Genomic DNA, 18,087 nt, shown 5'->3' with positions numbered 1-18,087 from the left:
GAGGGAGCAATCCAGTGGATTTTGGTGAAGTGTTTCTTGGACTAGCTTCAATTGTACTCTCGTTTCAGCCACTATTCTTTGAGTATCATGGCAAAAATTCCTTGCCCATCCTTTCAAAACTAGCTTCAAATTTTTTAGCTTTCTTGTTAACATATACGGGGGGCTCCCATGATTTGTTATACCCCAGCACACTTTAAAAGTTTCTTCAAAATCTTGATGCTTCATCCAGAAGTTACAAAATCTAAACGGGGGGTGGCTTCTGAAGGAGTTTTGGAACGTCATCAACAGCGGACAATGATTTGAAGCTCATTGCGTTAAGACTTCCACCTTTGTGGCCAACACAATAGCTGACCAAGCTACATTGACAAGGCATCTATCAATTTTCGACCATTTCCTAATATTTCCCCTCCACTGTTCCACGTGAAAAAACACCCTGATGCCGAATGGTCAAACAGCCCTGCTACATTCAAGCAACTTGCAAATGGCTGCGTCTCTCTAGGATGAACTGCCGTGTCATTAATTCTTTCATGGGAGTACAAGACATTATTAAAATCTCCCATTACACACCATGGACCCTGAATCCCTGTACTTAAGGTCTTCAACTCATCCCATAGAATAAGTCTCTCATGACTGTTATTCTTCGTATATACAGCAGTTAACAAGAACCAAACCCATACTACCTACTAGTGACCGTGCAATGAATGAATTAGCCCCCTTCCACCTCCTTTTGAACATCCAAAAGATTCCTATCCCATATGATCCAGATTCTTCCATATGCATCACTCGAGTAATTATGCTCAGAGCCCATGAGGGACATACCATACCTGTAATGGTGCTAAACTTCTCCATACTTACTTTTGTTTCCAAAATACCCATACAACTAATCTTATTCTCTACGAAATTTATTCAACTATTTTGCCTTTGTGAAGTCATTTAACCCCCTAACATTCCAACTACCTATTTTAATCATTGGAACTTTTTACCGTCTTCCCTTCTTACCACTCCTTTTTGATCTGCCCCTACCTTTCTTCCCTGACTGTTTCTTCTGTTCAGCTTTGTTCCTCTTCTGAGCTCTTGTTTGTACTGAGGCAGTCACACTAGATTCTTGCAGAGGTCGTGGAATGGCATTCTTGTCCCCAAACAGTTCAAGCTCTGCATCCGATAGATCATCATCTTCCAAGTCTGCGAGCTCCTCAAAAATGTTCCTTTCAACGCACAAAAATTGCCTTCATCAAGGTGCACTGGTCTGATTTGTTGAATAGGTGTATGCATTACTGCTTGAGCCTCTTCAGTAGTAACATTATTAAATATACACTCAATTCGCCCAGGGGAGACTAGGTTTATACTTGATGACAGAGTTGTCTCACTATGATTTGGTTGAGTCTGTTGCCCAACCTCTTCACTATTATAACCTTCTACCTCATTCTGATTTTTGGTTCTTATAGTCACTTCTTGCTCAGTGCTGGCTGTTACTATCGCTAGGGAAGTTACTTCTTCACATTCTACTACCTGTTCTGAAGTGTCCCCTTGTTCATGCCCTAAACCTCTGCCATCATTTCCCGAACTTGGAATTGCTTTAGCACCACTATTTGGCTCTCTCCTCCTCTGTTGCCATACCGTAGTTATTCTTCCAGAGCACTTATCTATGGAGTGTCCAAACTTATTGCATTTTGTACAGGACAAGGGCTTCCATGGATACTCAAGTGGAATATCAACCTCTCGATTTCCAGATTAACCTTTATAGAGTCTTTATACTCAAAATTCACTGGGAATTCAATACAGAACCTTGCGAAGGATAGCCTTTTCCTCTTTGCTGTTGCGTCATCCATAAACATTGGCGTCCCTCCAACTAAGCTTGCAAGGTAAGAAAGACCATCAAATGTCCACATTTCCTTTGGCACATCCATTCGCTTCACCCAGAGAGGGATTAAAGCAACCTTGTTTTTATAATTCTCTACCTCCACTGACCATGGTTTAACCACAAACACTTGGTTAGCAATAAAAATTGGACCTTCATCTAGCACCATTTGCCGGTCCTCTAAACTCGTAAAACTCATATAGAAAAGTTCCTTATCATTGGTGATATCAAAGGAACCTTTTAATTTCCACTTTTTCTCTAGAACATCCTTTACTGTAAGAAAAGAGAGCCTTTTGTCTAGGAAATATCCAACAAGATACTCATCCCACTGTTTAGTAGCTTGCTTAAGGAGCTCAGAGGGGAATTGAGCAACACCATCTATGAAGATAGGTGAAAAGGATTTGAACACCACTGTTGTTTCTGATGAACTAGCTCGACCAAACAACAAACTCCAGGAGTTGTTTCTTGGTCCCCCATTACTATTTTGACTTTCAGACGGCATCGGATTGCTTGAGGATGCCATATGTTCTTAAACCAAGAAGGAGGTTTAGAATATCCAAGTCAAGTTGGTTTTGATTTCTTCCTTTTCAAAACTCACACTGTCTATCAATAGAGGATTTTACCTGAAAAGGAAAGGAGAAAAAGGGTGGAAAGATAAGTGTTCCTCTTTAGACTAGTTTTTAACTAAAAGCGGCAAAAATAACAGAGCATCTGATCACTACAGCAGCTTATGTTATATCACTCCCTATCTCACTATATTTGGTCCCCATTGAAACAACTCTTTATATCACTATATTTGGTCCCCATTGTTGCGAAGCTATTTTATCGCAGCTACCGTTTAGACTAATACTAGATTATACTACAATCGTACCAATGGTTTGTCCAAATCCATCTAGGTTGTGAACGTTTACTAATACTTTATAAGGTACTGATGATATGATCTTCTGTGTGTCACCACGCACCATATCATCTACAACATAAAGTATTAGATGCATGCATATAACTAATAACACATATAATATGCATAACATTTGCCCATATGATTCTCATTCAAAAAATAAAGAATTAGAGTTAATACAAAAGTAATGCTTTTAGTATATAACCCTATCAATATTGACCAAATTGTATTGAAAATGTTTGGGAACTTCCCTATTGTCTTATATCTTAGTTTAGTTATTGTAAAATGGAGTTCTTGTATAGGAAATGTATGACATGGTCTGCTTTTTTGTTTTAATCAAAGATATGGTTTTGTTAATCCCATTATAAGTATATGGCAGAACAAGGTAGTTTTTATCAGTACAAAAGTATACCCGTAAAAAAGAAAGATGTGAATATGACGGTAGAACACAGTAGTTCTAGTTTTTATGTGTTGTATGATAAGAGCCCAAAACTGTAGTTTTAACCCCTTAATAATCATACTGTTAGACCAATTATGTGAATAATAAGTAAGAGTTAATACTGATTACGTGTTTTATGCATTTCGGGCTTCAAAGTCCATTATGTGCGAGAAATGTGCCATTTTAGCGAGATAAAGGAGCAAAAAGTCAGTGAGAACTTGAGAATGCCATATCTTTGGACTCGGACCTCCCGAGGTGGGCCTACCTTATGTCAAAACGACCAGTTCGGAAAGAGCTTTGCAATGGTCCAAGCCTTGACCCAATCAGAGGAGCAGAAGTGGACGAAAAGTCTGTGGAAGCCAACTGCAGCTGAAGAGGCCTTTTTGAATTTGAAAGAATTGGGTTTTGGGCACGATTCTCTGGCCCAAACCATGGCTCCAAGCCCATGCACGATTTTTGGATCTGGATGTATAAAAACAAAAGCTTAGCTCTTTGTTAATAGTAGTTAGATAATGGTAGATAGTTTAGGGTAAAAAGTAGCCATTAAAATAACTTCTAGATCTAGTTTTAATTAATTGTTTTTGATTAAGTGTAGTTTAGAAATCCAATTATTGTATTAGAATAAACCCTTGAATCTTGTTCTTCATTTAATTAGATAAATAAATTAGTAGTTATTATTCAATTTCGGTTTTGTCATTTCCAATTCTAGATCTAATTTCAATTCCTGTCCTTATTGCATTTTAGTCATTAAATTAGATTTCATTATTGTTTAATTAAGTAAATTTCAATGCTTTATATTATGTTTAGTTTTAATCTAAATGGAAATGATTATGAATGATTCAAGGCTAAACCTCCATTAGAGGGGTTGTGAAGCCTTGATGAAAGCTTGATTCGATTATCGTAGAGTCGCCGTATTTTCTATTCCACTCTAGAAATGATTAGTTCACCATGAGAATGGGTTTAATTGTTCACATGCTAGTTATGATTTGGTAGAAATGCCATGTATAATTAGGGATTAGGAATAACCAATTGTTCTCATGAAAGCGATTTCAATTCGGATTCTGACGATTAAATTCGTTAGCGGATTAAGTTGAGTTAAGGTGGAATCAATCCCCCTCTAACTCCTTATCATAGAATCAACGTAGCATTCCCATAATTATTTAGATAATCGACTAGTTGCATCTTGTGGGTAGTTGCATCGTAGTATAATTCCCTTCGTAAAGCTCTCATAGACTTAGAAACGACTAGTTAGATTAGAAAACAATCCATGCTAGAGCACTAGGAGTGGAACGAACTTTCTACTCCACTATATCTCATAGGATTGAGAGTAGAATTATTTGATAATTATACACGTAAAAGATTAGTTTTAGTTTACTTACGTTTTGAATTCATCGTTCATTTCGTAGGTAAACTATTCATTTTACAGTTATCAAATGGCGCCGCTGCCATCTTAGTTGCACTTTAGCAGTTGTTTTCATAATAGAATTAGTTATTTTTAAGTCCCATTAAACCCACCCACCCTTGTTTGATTCATACTGTGGTTGCCTTTTCAGTTTTGGAAAAATTCGAAAAATACGAAGCGCCAGCAAAGAGAGCGCGACCAGCTAAGTTACTTGAATTTGATCAATACAATCGAAGCGCCAGCGCCAAAGAGAGCGACCAGCTAAGTTCTTGGAATTTGATCAATACACCGAAGCCAGCCAAAAAGAGAAAGAGACCAGCGCTAAGTTCTGGAATCTCGACTTTGCGAAGGCCAGCAAGACGACCGCGCCCGCGCCCTTACCTGAAATTTCCGGATTTCCACAGGTTGATTCAAACTTCGAGTTGTCAAGTTTTTCAGTGTTCTAATCTCTTATATACACTGAACAAGTGTACACAAGACGCTATTCATAAGCGAAGCAAGGACGCAATCAGGTATTCCTTTCTTCCACACCTCATATCTCCTGTTAGAGGTTTATACTAGTATATCAGAATTGTTTGGAGTGTTGCATATGTAGTTAAGCTCGACTTAGTCTTGCATGAGATTAAGGTCTGGCTGAACAAAAACACCGAACGTAAATACACAACAACAGCAACAAACAAGTCTATCTAGTATACCACACACTACACCTCTAGCTACTATTTCACACACACCACCTGATATAATGGGGAAGAAAGAGACTCTCTCTCGGACTTCTACAAAGCCTTGGCGATAGCCCCAAATCTTGCATCGTTCTAGCGGACCAGTGAATTTCAGAATCCCTCCAAATATTTTTAATTTGTTACCCGTTTTTCATGGTTTAGACCATGAAAAACCTTATCAGCACATGCGTAGGATTGAACAAGTCCTAACAACATTCCACCATCCTACGGTTGGTACGGAACAAATTAAATTAAGGGTATTCCCTTTCACCTTAGCCGATAAGGCGGCGTCTTGGTTAACTGCCCAAGCGCCTAATTCTGTGGACTCATGGGCTAAACTTGTTCAGCTGTTTATGGAACATTTTTACCCACCCCTAAAGACGGATGAGATGCTTTCCAAGATTCATTTCTTTCGACAAAATCCTCATGAAACATTTTCAGAGGCTTGGAATCGTTTCACCGATCTCCTTATAGAGTGTCCACATCATAACTTAGCGAAAGACACGTTAGTTAGGTTGCCTTTTCAAAGGACTTCTACACCACCATAAAGAAGTCCTAGACATAATGAATGGGGTAGTTTTCTTAAACAAAGGAGCCTCGGAGGCTTATAAATTTTTAGAGGATCAAACTAAGCGCGAAATAACAACTGGGGGTAGTGACGATTACTCCGCTCCGCTAGTTCTTCTTCTACCAGTTAAGGCTACTAGTATGTTTGAGGTTAAATCAGATCCTGAGCTTAAAACTCTAATTGAATCCCTCACTAAAAAGGTAGATGCCATTTCTGTACAACAAAAGCCAATCCCCGTCATGAATGTAAATTCAAATCCATGTAGTTTCTGTTGGAGCCCTGAGCATCCCGATTCACACTGTCCTATAGCCTATGAACAGACTTGTTCCATTAATAGTGAACCTAACGCCCCTTGGAGACAAAATCCCAACTTCGGTTGGAGAAATAACCAAAACGTCACACCTCAAGGGTACAATAATCAATATGTTAGGCCCTCGCAAAAGCTTTAACCAAGCCCCACTCGACAAGGGCGAATTCGGGGTAATTTTCATAATTATAACAACCAAGTGCAGCCTCGACAAGGTCAAGGTAATTATAATAATTATAATGCTAATAGAGGTATCGTTCCGGTAAATAATAACTATCAAAATCCACCCATAAATAATTCACGGGAAATAGTTCCAGTCACACCACCCGTGACTACTACACCCACACAACCGGATCGGCTTGACACCTTCATACAAGTGAGCCAAAATCTTTTCCAAACCATGGCTCAATCAAACCAACAGCTTCTACAATCCGTTAATAATTTAACCCAACAAATTGGCTCAAGATAAAGCCCAACCCAAAGGTGTGTTTCCGTGTAACATAATACCTAATCCTAAAACAACAAACACAGACCTTTGAGGTAACCAATAATACTAGTAATGAATATGAAAATGTAGGTGAGATAAATGCCATCACCACTCTCCGTTACGGCAGAGTGGTTGATAACAAAAGGTAACTATGCCTATAGTTACCCCACCAAATGGCCCTACACCTACTATATTACTAGATACCCGAAATAGAAACCGAAGAGCCTACCACTGTAGAGGTACCGGTTATAACACAACCCTAAGAAACCGAAAGCCACGGTTAAACATCCGGGATACTATTGCTAAATATAGACAGAAAACCACCGTTTCCACAAAAATTAGCCATGTTAACTTGGGATACAAATTACGAGGAGATTAGGGACGTTTTCAAGAATCTAACTATAAACCTTCCCTTCCTCGAAGCTATTAAAAGCTACCACATCATGCTAAGTTTCTTAAGGAATTGTGTACTACTAGGGCGTAAGACAAATATACCAAAAGGCGCCTTTTTAAACGAACAATTCCCAACGTTATCCGAACATAATGGAATTGTTAAGTACAAGGACCACGGTAGATCCCTCTTTCTGATGCACCTTAGGAGATTCCTATACGACGACCGCGTTATTAGACACGGGGGCTAGTGTTAACTTACTCCCATTTTATTTGTATAGACAAATAGGTCTAGACAAGATGCAACCCACTAAAATGACGCGTTGCAATTAGCCCGATCGGTCTATTAACTATCCTAAGGGTGTAGTCGAAAATGTCTTTGGTAAAGTTCGTGATTTCTACTATCCGGCTGATTTTGTAGTCCTCGATCTGAGAAGTAAGCTAACGACTCAGCCCGATCATTTTAGAGGCGTCCTTTCACGGCAACCGCCAATGCGCTCATTAATTACCGTGATGGTTCAATGTCCATGTCTTTTGGCCATCTTACTGTTGAAGTCAATGTTTTTAAAACAAGGACACAGTTACCCGATTCGTCTATGGATGGAGAGGTTAGCATGATCGAGAACTTTGCTCGAGATTATTTCAACAACACGTTCCCTGATAATCATATGCCAAACATTCTTTCCTTTGGAAAGTCAGACTCCAACATTTCCATTCCTACACTAGTCAATACACATATTATTGATGAAGACGGGATAGATGACTTTCTCAAAGATGTAGAGGACTACCATAGTAATGTGGATATGACCAATCTAGATGAGGAATTTGATGAGTTTCTTCGAGTAGGCGCCAATTCACCCTATTCAGAACTAACTTGCACAACATCCACCTCGATTCCTCTCCTTCCACCCTTTCAAAGGAATCTCGAGTTTGCACTCGATCCTTTTGTTTCTCCTGTGCTTCATAATTTTTTAAATCCTCCTAGCAAACAGATACTTCAGAAGGACAAACTATTTGACACCTTCATTTTCAGAATTGTGACAGTCCCTACACACACAATGAATGAGTTCGATGCTAAAACCACATCCTCATTGTGTACAGGCTGTCTTTCTACAACTTATCCATATCTACCATATTCTCCACAACCATTCACTTTTCCACACTTATTTACTAGAACACCCACTCATTCAAAAATGAAAAAGAAGGTGCATGATAGGTTACACAATAGGGTTATCCGACTTCGTTTGGATTCCACTAGGGCGCGTGTCGTAGGAAATCTTGGTGCTTCATTGTGTTTGGATATGTTTTCTGTGATATTTATTTATGGAATGATCCACAACTATTTCGGTTGTTGATATATGATCAACTGCATGTTCATACATATGTTTTAGATAAAGTCTTGAGTATCTGACTATAAACGACTCAAATTTCTGTGTTTGGTGCATTTCCTTTCACTTCAATATATTGGTAAGTGCACCATTAAGGTAACCGGGCCCTCCCTATGGAGTGTGTGGCTGTAAGTACCGGATCCTAAGTCCACGGTTCACATAGTTCACGTTTTCCACTCTTGCATGTTTTTCTCGGATTTTTGAGTCATGTTTCTCTATGGTGTGAATTATGTCTTTATTGCTTATTGTTTTTCCTTTAAAAAAAAATAAAAAATAAAATAAAATAAATAAATAAATAAATAAATAAATAAAAAATAAAAATAAAAATAAACATAGTAATCTAGGAAGTCTCGAATCGACTTTAAAAGACCAATCGCTAAAAACAAATTTTCTAAGCCGTTGTAAAAATTTGTTTGGGGTGGGTGTTAAATGTTTCGATACTAAAATATTTTATATCCCATTAGATTTGCTTAGGCGTTTTATTGTATTACGAGTCGGATTGACATAATCTATTAATTTAGATTTCATTCGTTAAGCATAACTTACGTCATGCACGCATTTCGAGGCGTTTTCCACTATCACGTATGTCATCTGAAGTCGGAATAGAGTGTTTTATGGATCATTGGATAGGAAATTCTCTCCTGATCATTTCCATATCTCATTCGCAAAAATCGGACCAGTAACGAAGCGGGAATTTTGATTTGAAATTCGCGAAAAAATCAAAAAAATCAAAAATTTCGATTTTGGGCTTGGGCCCAACTCGCGCCCACCCGCGCCCATGGAGAGCGCGCTCGCGCTCTTACCTTCTCACGAACAGTTCATCATTTTTTCATCTTCCACCGCCATTAACGCCAAGCTTAAAGCTTAAACCTAAAACAAAAATCAAAATAAAAAGAAAACTAAAAACAACCCATGCCCAAAATCAAATCCTAACCCCAATCGACTTCAAACACCAATCAAAACAAACTCCACCAATTTAACCCAAGAAAAACCACCGAAAAAATCAAAATTTGTCTTTGCCGCCATACCATCCACCACCACCACTGTTCTTTCAGTCGGTCAAGTAAAACCACCACCACCACATCATATTTAAGCCCCCACTCCATTCCAAACACTAGATGGCTCAACAACGCCGAATTATACCGGAGCAAGTTTTCACTGCCGACCATTTCGCGCCGTTTTACGGTGACGAAATGGCTAGTAGAGACTGGAGTAGTCTGTGGTACTCGACCGAAGACTTCTACCACGAAGACTTGGTCCGACGGTTCTACAACACCAGGGAGTTGGAGGGGAGTAGGATTTTTGTGTTAGTGAAGAAGAAGAGGAGGGAGTTGACTACGGGACTGTTGGCTGAGATTCTAGGCATTCCGCCTAGAATCCATCTGGATGCCACTTTACAGGATCCCCAGTTTGACGGGGTAGAGCCTTTGATGGGCGCATCGCCATCAATGGGAGCTACAATCAAACTCCCATTGTGTTCGCCAGCATCCTCAGGGACCAACCAAACCTCTGACTTCGATGGATTGGTCGGAATGTCCTAGGCAAGGACAAGGTCAGTGACATCGGTCTGACCTGCCTCCACGTCCTATGGGTACTCCAGGAGCAGAAGTACGATTTCTGTATCTTGGAGTTTTTGATCAGCGTGATTAGGGGGTTCGGAAGGTCTTTGGCACCTCTTCCTGTGCTTATTACTAAGATCATGCTGAAGATGAAAGCAACTCCGGCATCTGAGAGGATTTACATTACCCTGCACCGTAACCCGCGTATCTATAGGGAGTGTGTCCAACAAGTCTGGAAGTTGCCCGAGGATAGGGAACAGAACGAAGTAGAGGAGGAGGATGAGGATGATTCGGAGGAGGATGAGGAGGATGGGACTTGCTTTGATACGGATGCTTTCCAGAGGTGTTGGTCGATCTTTGAGCGCATGGCTATGCTTCATAGGGGCATGCGTTCACTCAACACTCTCTGTGCAGACCTCCGGACTTGATAGGCGACCATTCATCACAACCGAGCTCCGCGCGAGAGAGATGAGAGATGAGATGGGAGCAGGCGAGGGGCTGAGATGGAAGCCCCCGTTTAGGGTGGATATGCTTGCGCTTCCCACCTCATACAGACTCTGCCTCTGAGGACACAGCTACGAGGCATGAGCGTCGTCGATGAAGGACGACTGCTGCTGGACCTTCTGGAGCCCAGGAGCCACCACTAGAGACTGTGCCCTCCGCCACCAGTGGCGAGGTGTTTAGAGAGGATGAGGAGTGATAGTCGTAGTTGTTTTTGTTTTATAAGTTGTTGTGTTATTTACTTTTGTTGTTTTTATTGTAATGTAACTTTTATTTCCGTAATTTGAATTTTGTAGTGGTACTCCAAATGAAATTTTAATATAAGGGCTTATTTTCATTATGCATTGTTGTTTCATTTTGACCCCACCTTCCCAACTTGTTTGGGGGTGGTTTTATCAATTCAAGCATTATTTTTGTATAACCCTCGTATTAGAATTAATTGCGGAGTAAGGTGAAAATATGGCCGTTTAGGCATATCTATGATTGAGAATCATTGTAGGATGAAATCTAGATTAAATAGGTACATTCAATCATAAAATCCAAATAAGAGATACTGGGTTTGAATTAGAATCCAGGATATGAGTTGTTTCCGTTTTCGAGTTTGGAAATTTTAGGATTTTCGGAAACTGCCGTAATTAGTTTTGGCAACTTTCCGATCCATTCTAGCAACTTTAAACCTATATAAACTTGATACAATCTATCCTCACAACTCACACTACACCTAAACTCCATCACTCACCCTTCACACCCGCGATTCCCACGTTTTTGATCTCCATTTTCACAAATCTGCAACTTCGGGTGGCGCCAGCTACCCTAGTTGAAGCCTTCACCCTACACTCGACAGAAAATTTTGCTTTCAGGAGCGGCCAGCTTCAAGTCAAAGCGACTTCAGGCTCAAACACCGGAATTCAAAAATACAAAGAGCGCCGCCATGCGACTTCCACTGGACCAGAAAAATTCCAGTTTTTAGAAGTTGTGCCAGTTGTTTTGCAGCTGTTCGAGCGTAGTTTTGAGATGACATCTCCGATAATAATACGGAACAGTCTTTTCGAAGATTTGTTCCAAAGCACTACTTACGGTGCTTGGTTTTCTTGCGAGGTGATCATCACGTTGGTTGGGACCCTCTTATGGTAAGACCCGGCTGAACTTTATTCTCCAAAGACTTGCATCTTATTTTTATAATAACTGCATTTTCTTTGAGAGACCCGATGGAGAACAAGTGTTCTCCATCAACATTGACGATGAACCAATGGAAATTACCGTGTTCTTGCTAGCATTTGTTCTTGGACTTGCTATGCCCGCTGAGATACAAGACCCATGGTGCTATTGGGTCGATAATATGCATGTCTACACTTATGAGTCTTTGCACGGGCTTATGGGGCGTGCATTTTCCGTATTGAGGACCAAGGGGACTATAACGTTGCCCTCGGTAGCCTGTCCATGAACATAGGAACAGTTATGTTTTGGATTATGCTAAACATTTTAGGGGAATGGCGTTTTTCTTCTGTGAATGACGCCACTTGCAGCGTTTTCCTTGCTTTAGCCAATGGACGCCGATTCTATGACCTTCCCAGAACTTTGATGTCTAGTTTAGCACGAGCCCATACCATGAGGCATAAGTACCTTCTTATGCCTGTTCTAATTTCACGTATTATGCTATGTTTCTTTCCTGTTTTTTGTACACGTTTCACGGATTGGATTAGGGTAGACACGGTGCGCCCACCAATAGTATTATTCGATCTTTCCGTGCAATGACTTGGCCAGGGTGGCGGATACAACCTCACCAGGTTGCACCCTACACCCCATCGGACCAAGTGACACTTAATAGGTTAGCAACCATAGATGATAAATGGCGTGAAGTCCGCAAATTATCATAGCATGGCAGGGCCAGCGAAGGAGCCTCACTTCTTTATAGAAGTAGAGGATGGCGAAGATGACCGAATAACAACGGGAGTGGAGGTAAGTTTTAGTTTACGTTGAGTGTGCGCTTATGTCCCAAGCAATTTAATTATGTTAACCCCATAATGGGTGGAACTCTTATAGAGTTGCGTCGGTTTTATTTCCTATATTAGTGCGTTCTAACCTTGTTTTGCGGATGTTTTTTAATTTCCGCTTGATGGTATTTTTCCTACCCTCTTTATTTACAATGCTTTGAGGACAAAGCATGCTTTTGTTTGGGGGGCATAGAAACACGTGTAATTAAGACATCTGCTAGGATATAAATATATATAATATGCATCGTTTTCTAGTTAAAATTTCAAAAATTTAAAAATATAAATAAATAAGTTTATGCTATACACTTAGGAATATTGGTATTGTTTTCTTTCTCCATGCTCTTAACAATCTAGAAGTCTCACATAGTTGTTTGCATCGGAATAATTGTTAGAAACTTAGGTTAATATGTAGGTAATAATCTTTGCATCTATCTATAAATTTATTACATGAGTATCTATGATTGTTAGCATGAAGTTTAAAATCTAGGCTAGAGTACTTATTCTACAAATCCCTGTGAGAATATAGCCTAAAAGCCTTATATGAAGCGAAACATTTGAGAAATGACACAAGGGAGAGAAGTAAAATCCGGATAGAGAAATCACCGCCCACTTGCTTGATCACTAAACCATATCCTAAGCGAGAATTTAGGCCCTCTTTGGATCGATATAGCCAGAAATTCAAACCTATGAATTATTTTCCGCTAGTCGTAAGCCCCTCGAAATTTCATTATCCCTTCCATAAACCACAATTCCTTTACCCCATTACAAAAACAAAACAAAATAAAAATAAATCAACCTACCCAATTTAGAATAAGTCCTGAATAGAATGAATGAAGAAAGAAGAAGAGAAAAACCTGTGTGTAAACAAAAATTAGTTAGTTGCTTGAAAAAAATAAAGAAAAGAAGTTTCCATCCAAAGAAAAAAAAAAAATAGAAATAAATAAAAACTCCAAAAAATAGAATAAAAAAGGGAGTCAAAAGCCAAAGAAAAAAAAAAAAAAAAAATATGGCTAAGGATGGAAACAAAGTGTAGAAGCAAAAAGTAAATAACAAGGTTTCTCTAGTTACATAATATGAAGACTCTATTATCTCGGACTTGTTCTTTAGAATATCCATTTCCTTCCTTCTTAAACCATCTCCTAATCCCATGACACCTAATAAAGACCTCTAGCTCAATTAGGAATATGTTAGTGTGATAGTAAGTGGCGATGTGTTTGATCGACCGAGCTTCCTTGTTGTCATTGAGATTGTAAGGTAAAGTGTGCCCACCGCATTTGGAGTAGCGAAACTTGAGTAGAAAAATCGAGAGTGTTGTTTCTTGACTATTATAGTGAGAACCTACTTAAGGGCCACGCTATTCGAAGTTCTCGAAACAAACCTGCTAAACATTTGATAGTACTACTCATTGTATATATGTTTATTGTAGATGATTGATTATTATGCATATATTAACTTAGGTTTTTGACTGGTTATTCTTATGTAATTGCTAGAGAGATGTATAGATAGTTGAGCATGAATAAGGAAACAATAGTTTTATTTTCTTAGTCGTTGTAGTATAGATGAAGTTTGTGAGTACCTTCACTGGAAAACTCTCACGAGGCTATAACTCGTCTACTAGGGAATTCCTAGTGGTTTAAGGCCTTGTTGCATATGGTCAATGCAATCGCACTCAGCGAAACGAGAATAGTTAGAACTCCATTTTTGGTCACTTATTCTAATTTCTCATATTTGCTTGAGGACAAGCAAAAAATGTGTTTGGGTGGTTTGATAAGAGCCCAAAACTGTAGTTTTAACCCCTTAATAATCATCTTTGTTAGACCAATTATGTGAATAATAAGTAAGAGTTAATACTGATTACGTGTTTTTATGCATTTCAGCCTTCAAAGTCCATTATGTGCAGAAATGTGCCATTTTAGCGAGATAAAGGAGCAAAAGTTAGCAGAACTTCAGAATGCCATATCTTTGGACTCAGACCTCGGAATTGGGCCTACCTTATGTCAAAACGACCGGCTCGGAAAGAGCTTTGCAATGGTCCAAGCCTTGACCCAATCAGAGGAGCAGAAGTGGATGAAAAGTCTGTGGAAGCCAACTGCAGCTGAAGAGGCCTTTTTGGACTGAAAGAATTGGGTTTTGGGCCTGATTCTCTGGCCCAAACCATGGCTCCAAGCCCATGCACGATTTTTGGATCTGGATGTATAAAAACAAAAGCTTAGCTCTTTGTTAATGGTAGTTAGATAATGGTAGATAGTTTAGGGTAAAAAGTAGCCATTAAAATAACTTCTAGATCTAGTTTTAATTAATTGTTTTTGATTAAGTGTAGTTTAGAAATCCAATTATTGTATTAGAATAAACCCTTGAATCTTGTTCTTCATTTAATTAGATAAATAAATTAGTAGTTATTATTTAATTTCGGTTTTGTCATTTCCAATTCTAGATCTAATTTCAATTCCTGTCCTTATTGCATTTTAGTCATTAAATTAGATTTCATTATTGTTTAATTAAGTAAATTTCAATGCTTTATATTATGTTTAGTTTTAATCTAAATGGAAATGATTGCGGAATGATTCAAGGCTAAACCTCCATTAGAGGGGGTTGTGAAGCCTTGATGAAAGCTTGATTCGATTATCGTTAGAATTAAATGATATTTTCTATTCCACTCTAGAAATGATTAGTTCACCATGAGAATGGATTTAATTGTTCACATGCGAGTTATGAATTGGTAGAAATGCCATGTATAATTAGGGATTAGGAATAACCAATTGTTCTGCTGAAGCGATTCAATTCGGATTACTGACGATTAAATCGTTAGTGAATTAAGTTGAGTTAAGGTGGAATCAATCCCCTCAACTCCTTATCATAGAATCAACGTAGCATTCCCATAATTATTTAGATAATCGACTAGTTGCATCTTGTGGGTAGTTGCATCGTAGTATAATTCCCTTCGTAAAGCTCTCATTGACTTAAAAACGACTAGTTAGATTAGAAAACAATCCATGCTAAGGGACTAGGAGTGGAACGAACTTTCTACTCCACTATATCTCATAAGATTGAGAGTAGAAAACTTTGATAAATTAGGCACGTAAAAGAGCCAAGTTTAGTTTACTTACGTTTTGAATTCATCGTTCATTTCGTAGGTAAACTATTCATTTTACAGTTATCATTGTACAAATGTATACCTGGGTAAAAACAAATATGTGTATGCCCAAAACTCAATATCAAAAGAGAAAAGTCAAAACATGTAGTGGAGTATGATCTTGCCCATATATAAAGTACCAATATACAAACAAATCTAAGAAGCACCACGTGAGCAGCTTCAATAATTAGTACTGGAAAGCTATGATGTTGTTTAGAAAATGGTAATATGAGTAGAGGCATCAGAGATCAATTTATTTCCAAAGAAGGTTTATAATGTCTCAATGGTATTGTATGTTGTTTTAGTCTGGAAAATAGATCACGTGGGAAAGAAAGATCTATATAAACTTTCAATTCGTGGCATACTCCAATTGACGACATGTTGTCTTCCTTTAGGGGATGTTAATAGTGTAGGCAAAAGTATTTAATTAAGAAAGATTAATCTTAATTAAAGCAATTAAAAACAAAATCCAGTAGCACGTAATTTAGTTTGTCCATCTAGGGACTCAAGCACTGTATTTTTGTGTTTTTTCACGGTCAACCCCAATTCTACCATTCCATTCAACCCGGCAAGTAGGTCAAGCCACAGGCAAGCAAGTTTTTGGCCACCGTATTTCTTATCATGGCCCCAGTCTGGGTGAAATTGAGATGCTGATTTCACAGTAGCTGATCTGCAAAAGCCAATACAAAGACCCCGTAATTGTGAGAATCTGTCTGCTTTACACAGTCGGCGTATTTGATATTCCACTTTTTTCGGAGCTTCGATTGTGGTATACAGCCTTTGTCAAGCATTAAGAGGGCATACTGAAGTAGTGTACTGAGCTTTTTGAGGTGGGGTTTAGGATTAGCGATAGGCTCCGCCAGTGAATCATATATCCAGCAAGTCCAAGTGGGGAGTTGAAGACTACCAGTATCCAATGCATGTTTGAGATATTGAAGGCCATCATCATGCCCTTAGATCTAGTGACGTATGGGATGCGGGTGTTTTGTTAGAGCATATCTCCGAAGGTCATCTTTTGGTTCGATCAAAGGTTAGAAGCAGGGACAGAAATCTTTTGTTCCGTAGTCAGGCTCAGATCGGTAAGGCTCACTTCAACAGTCGCATACAATGACTCCCAGCTCACCTGCATCAGTTGAAACAAAAGTTATTTGGTCGGTCTCAAAAAGCCTAGAAAAGTACGAGAAAAGAAGTGGGTTTCGGTCAAATAACCGGGGATCGATTAACGAGGGGATGACAAGGTGTAGGGATGCGACGAATCACGTTTTTTGAGTACATCATCAGAGTTGGCAAGTCTGTTATGGGCCCTGTCAAGAAGCACCATGTAGAGCAAAATGACCTTGGCGACAAAAAGAAATAACGAATTTATCAATAAGACGAAATGAGTTGCGAATTAAGTTGGGTAAGTTCAGAGCAGCAGTTTACATACCTCATCATTTAGCCACTGATTAGGGCTAAACAAGTGGTATGTGCTCATGCTTAAGTCTAAACCCCGACCATAAAACCTGAGCTTTACAGAGTTAGAAACTCCGGACTTTAATTGGTCGCGTTCATGGTACCACCAATACAACTGTGCAAGGTATTTTGAATCAGTGCAAAATGCCGGCTCCAAAGGTATATTTCTATTGGTAACAATGGAGGAATTCCTCTTTATTAATGGGCCACCCACAATCATGTGTTCCAGAAGCTTCTGATCACATAATTCGGCAGCTTGCTCCTCCAGATCACTGAATTTATTCCACCGATTCAACTGAGCAACTCCCAGAGCAGCATGACTAGAACTCCCAGAGCAACTCACAGTACCATGATTGACAATTTCTTCCTGACCCAGAACTTTCCCATCGGTAACCTAAGAAAAAATCAAAATCGTAAGAGATAGTAAGTATCTTGTCTCGACAGGGGAACATAAAGTGTTACGATAATAACAATATGATATGTGACACTTTAATATATTTTGAAGATCTCCCCACAGTCATTACCAATGGAGTTTTAATCCCACAAGCCACCTGCATAAATTATGGTTAGAAGTCAGAAGGGAACCCCAAAATGTCTTAAAACTGCCACATAATGTACCACATAGTGTTTGGTACATATTTAAACAACCTTGTCAGCTTGTTCCACCTTTGTAGCAGTAGTTGGTCCAATTTGGACTTCAGATATTTGACCCTTCACATCAGCAGTTTTTTCAACATCATTTTTAAAAGCTAAACCATTGACATCAGTAGTTTTATCTCCCGCATCAAAGTCCAAACCCCGACCACTTTGGCGTCGACAGTACTTTTCCTCAGTAATCCCACACTCTAACAAATCCTTTGCTATTCTTTTCCTGATATATGTTCGCCTTTTCGATGCAAAAGCAGGTGGAAAATTTCGGAGTAGGCAATCTGCAAAGGCAAGGGTGAACACGCCACAGCTGTTGTCGTCATCCTTTTTGGCACATTTTGCAA

General features: G+C 39.1%; 1 pseudogene; it reads right to left on the bottom strand.

The window, feature by feature from the left end:
- Positions 1-5,715: 5,715 nt before the first annotated feature.
- On the bottom strand, positions 5,716-5,809 carry LOC147506138 (small nucleolar RNA R71; annotated as a pseudogene).
- Positions 5,810-18,087: the final 12,278 nt, after the last annotated feature.

The sequence above is a fragment of the Coptis chinensis genome, chromosome 4 (assembly GCF_015680905.1).
Source record: "Coptis chinensis isolate HL-2020 chromosome 4, ASM1568090v1, whole genome shotgun sequence".
NCBI lineage: Eukaryota > Viridiplantae > Streptophyta > Magnoliopsida > Ranunculales > Ranunculaceae > Coptis > Coptis chinensis.
Note: the sequence above shows the minus strand (reverse complement) of the source record. Positions and strands in the feature narration are given on the sequence as shown.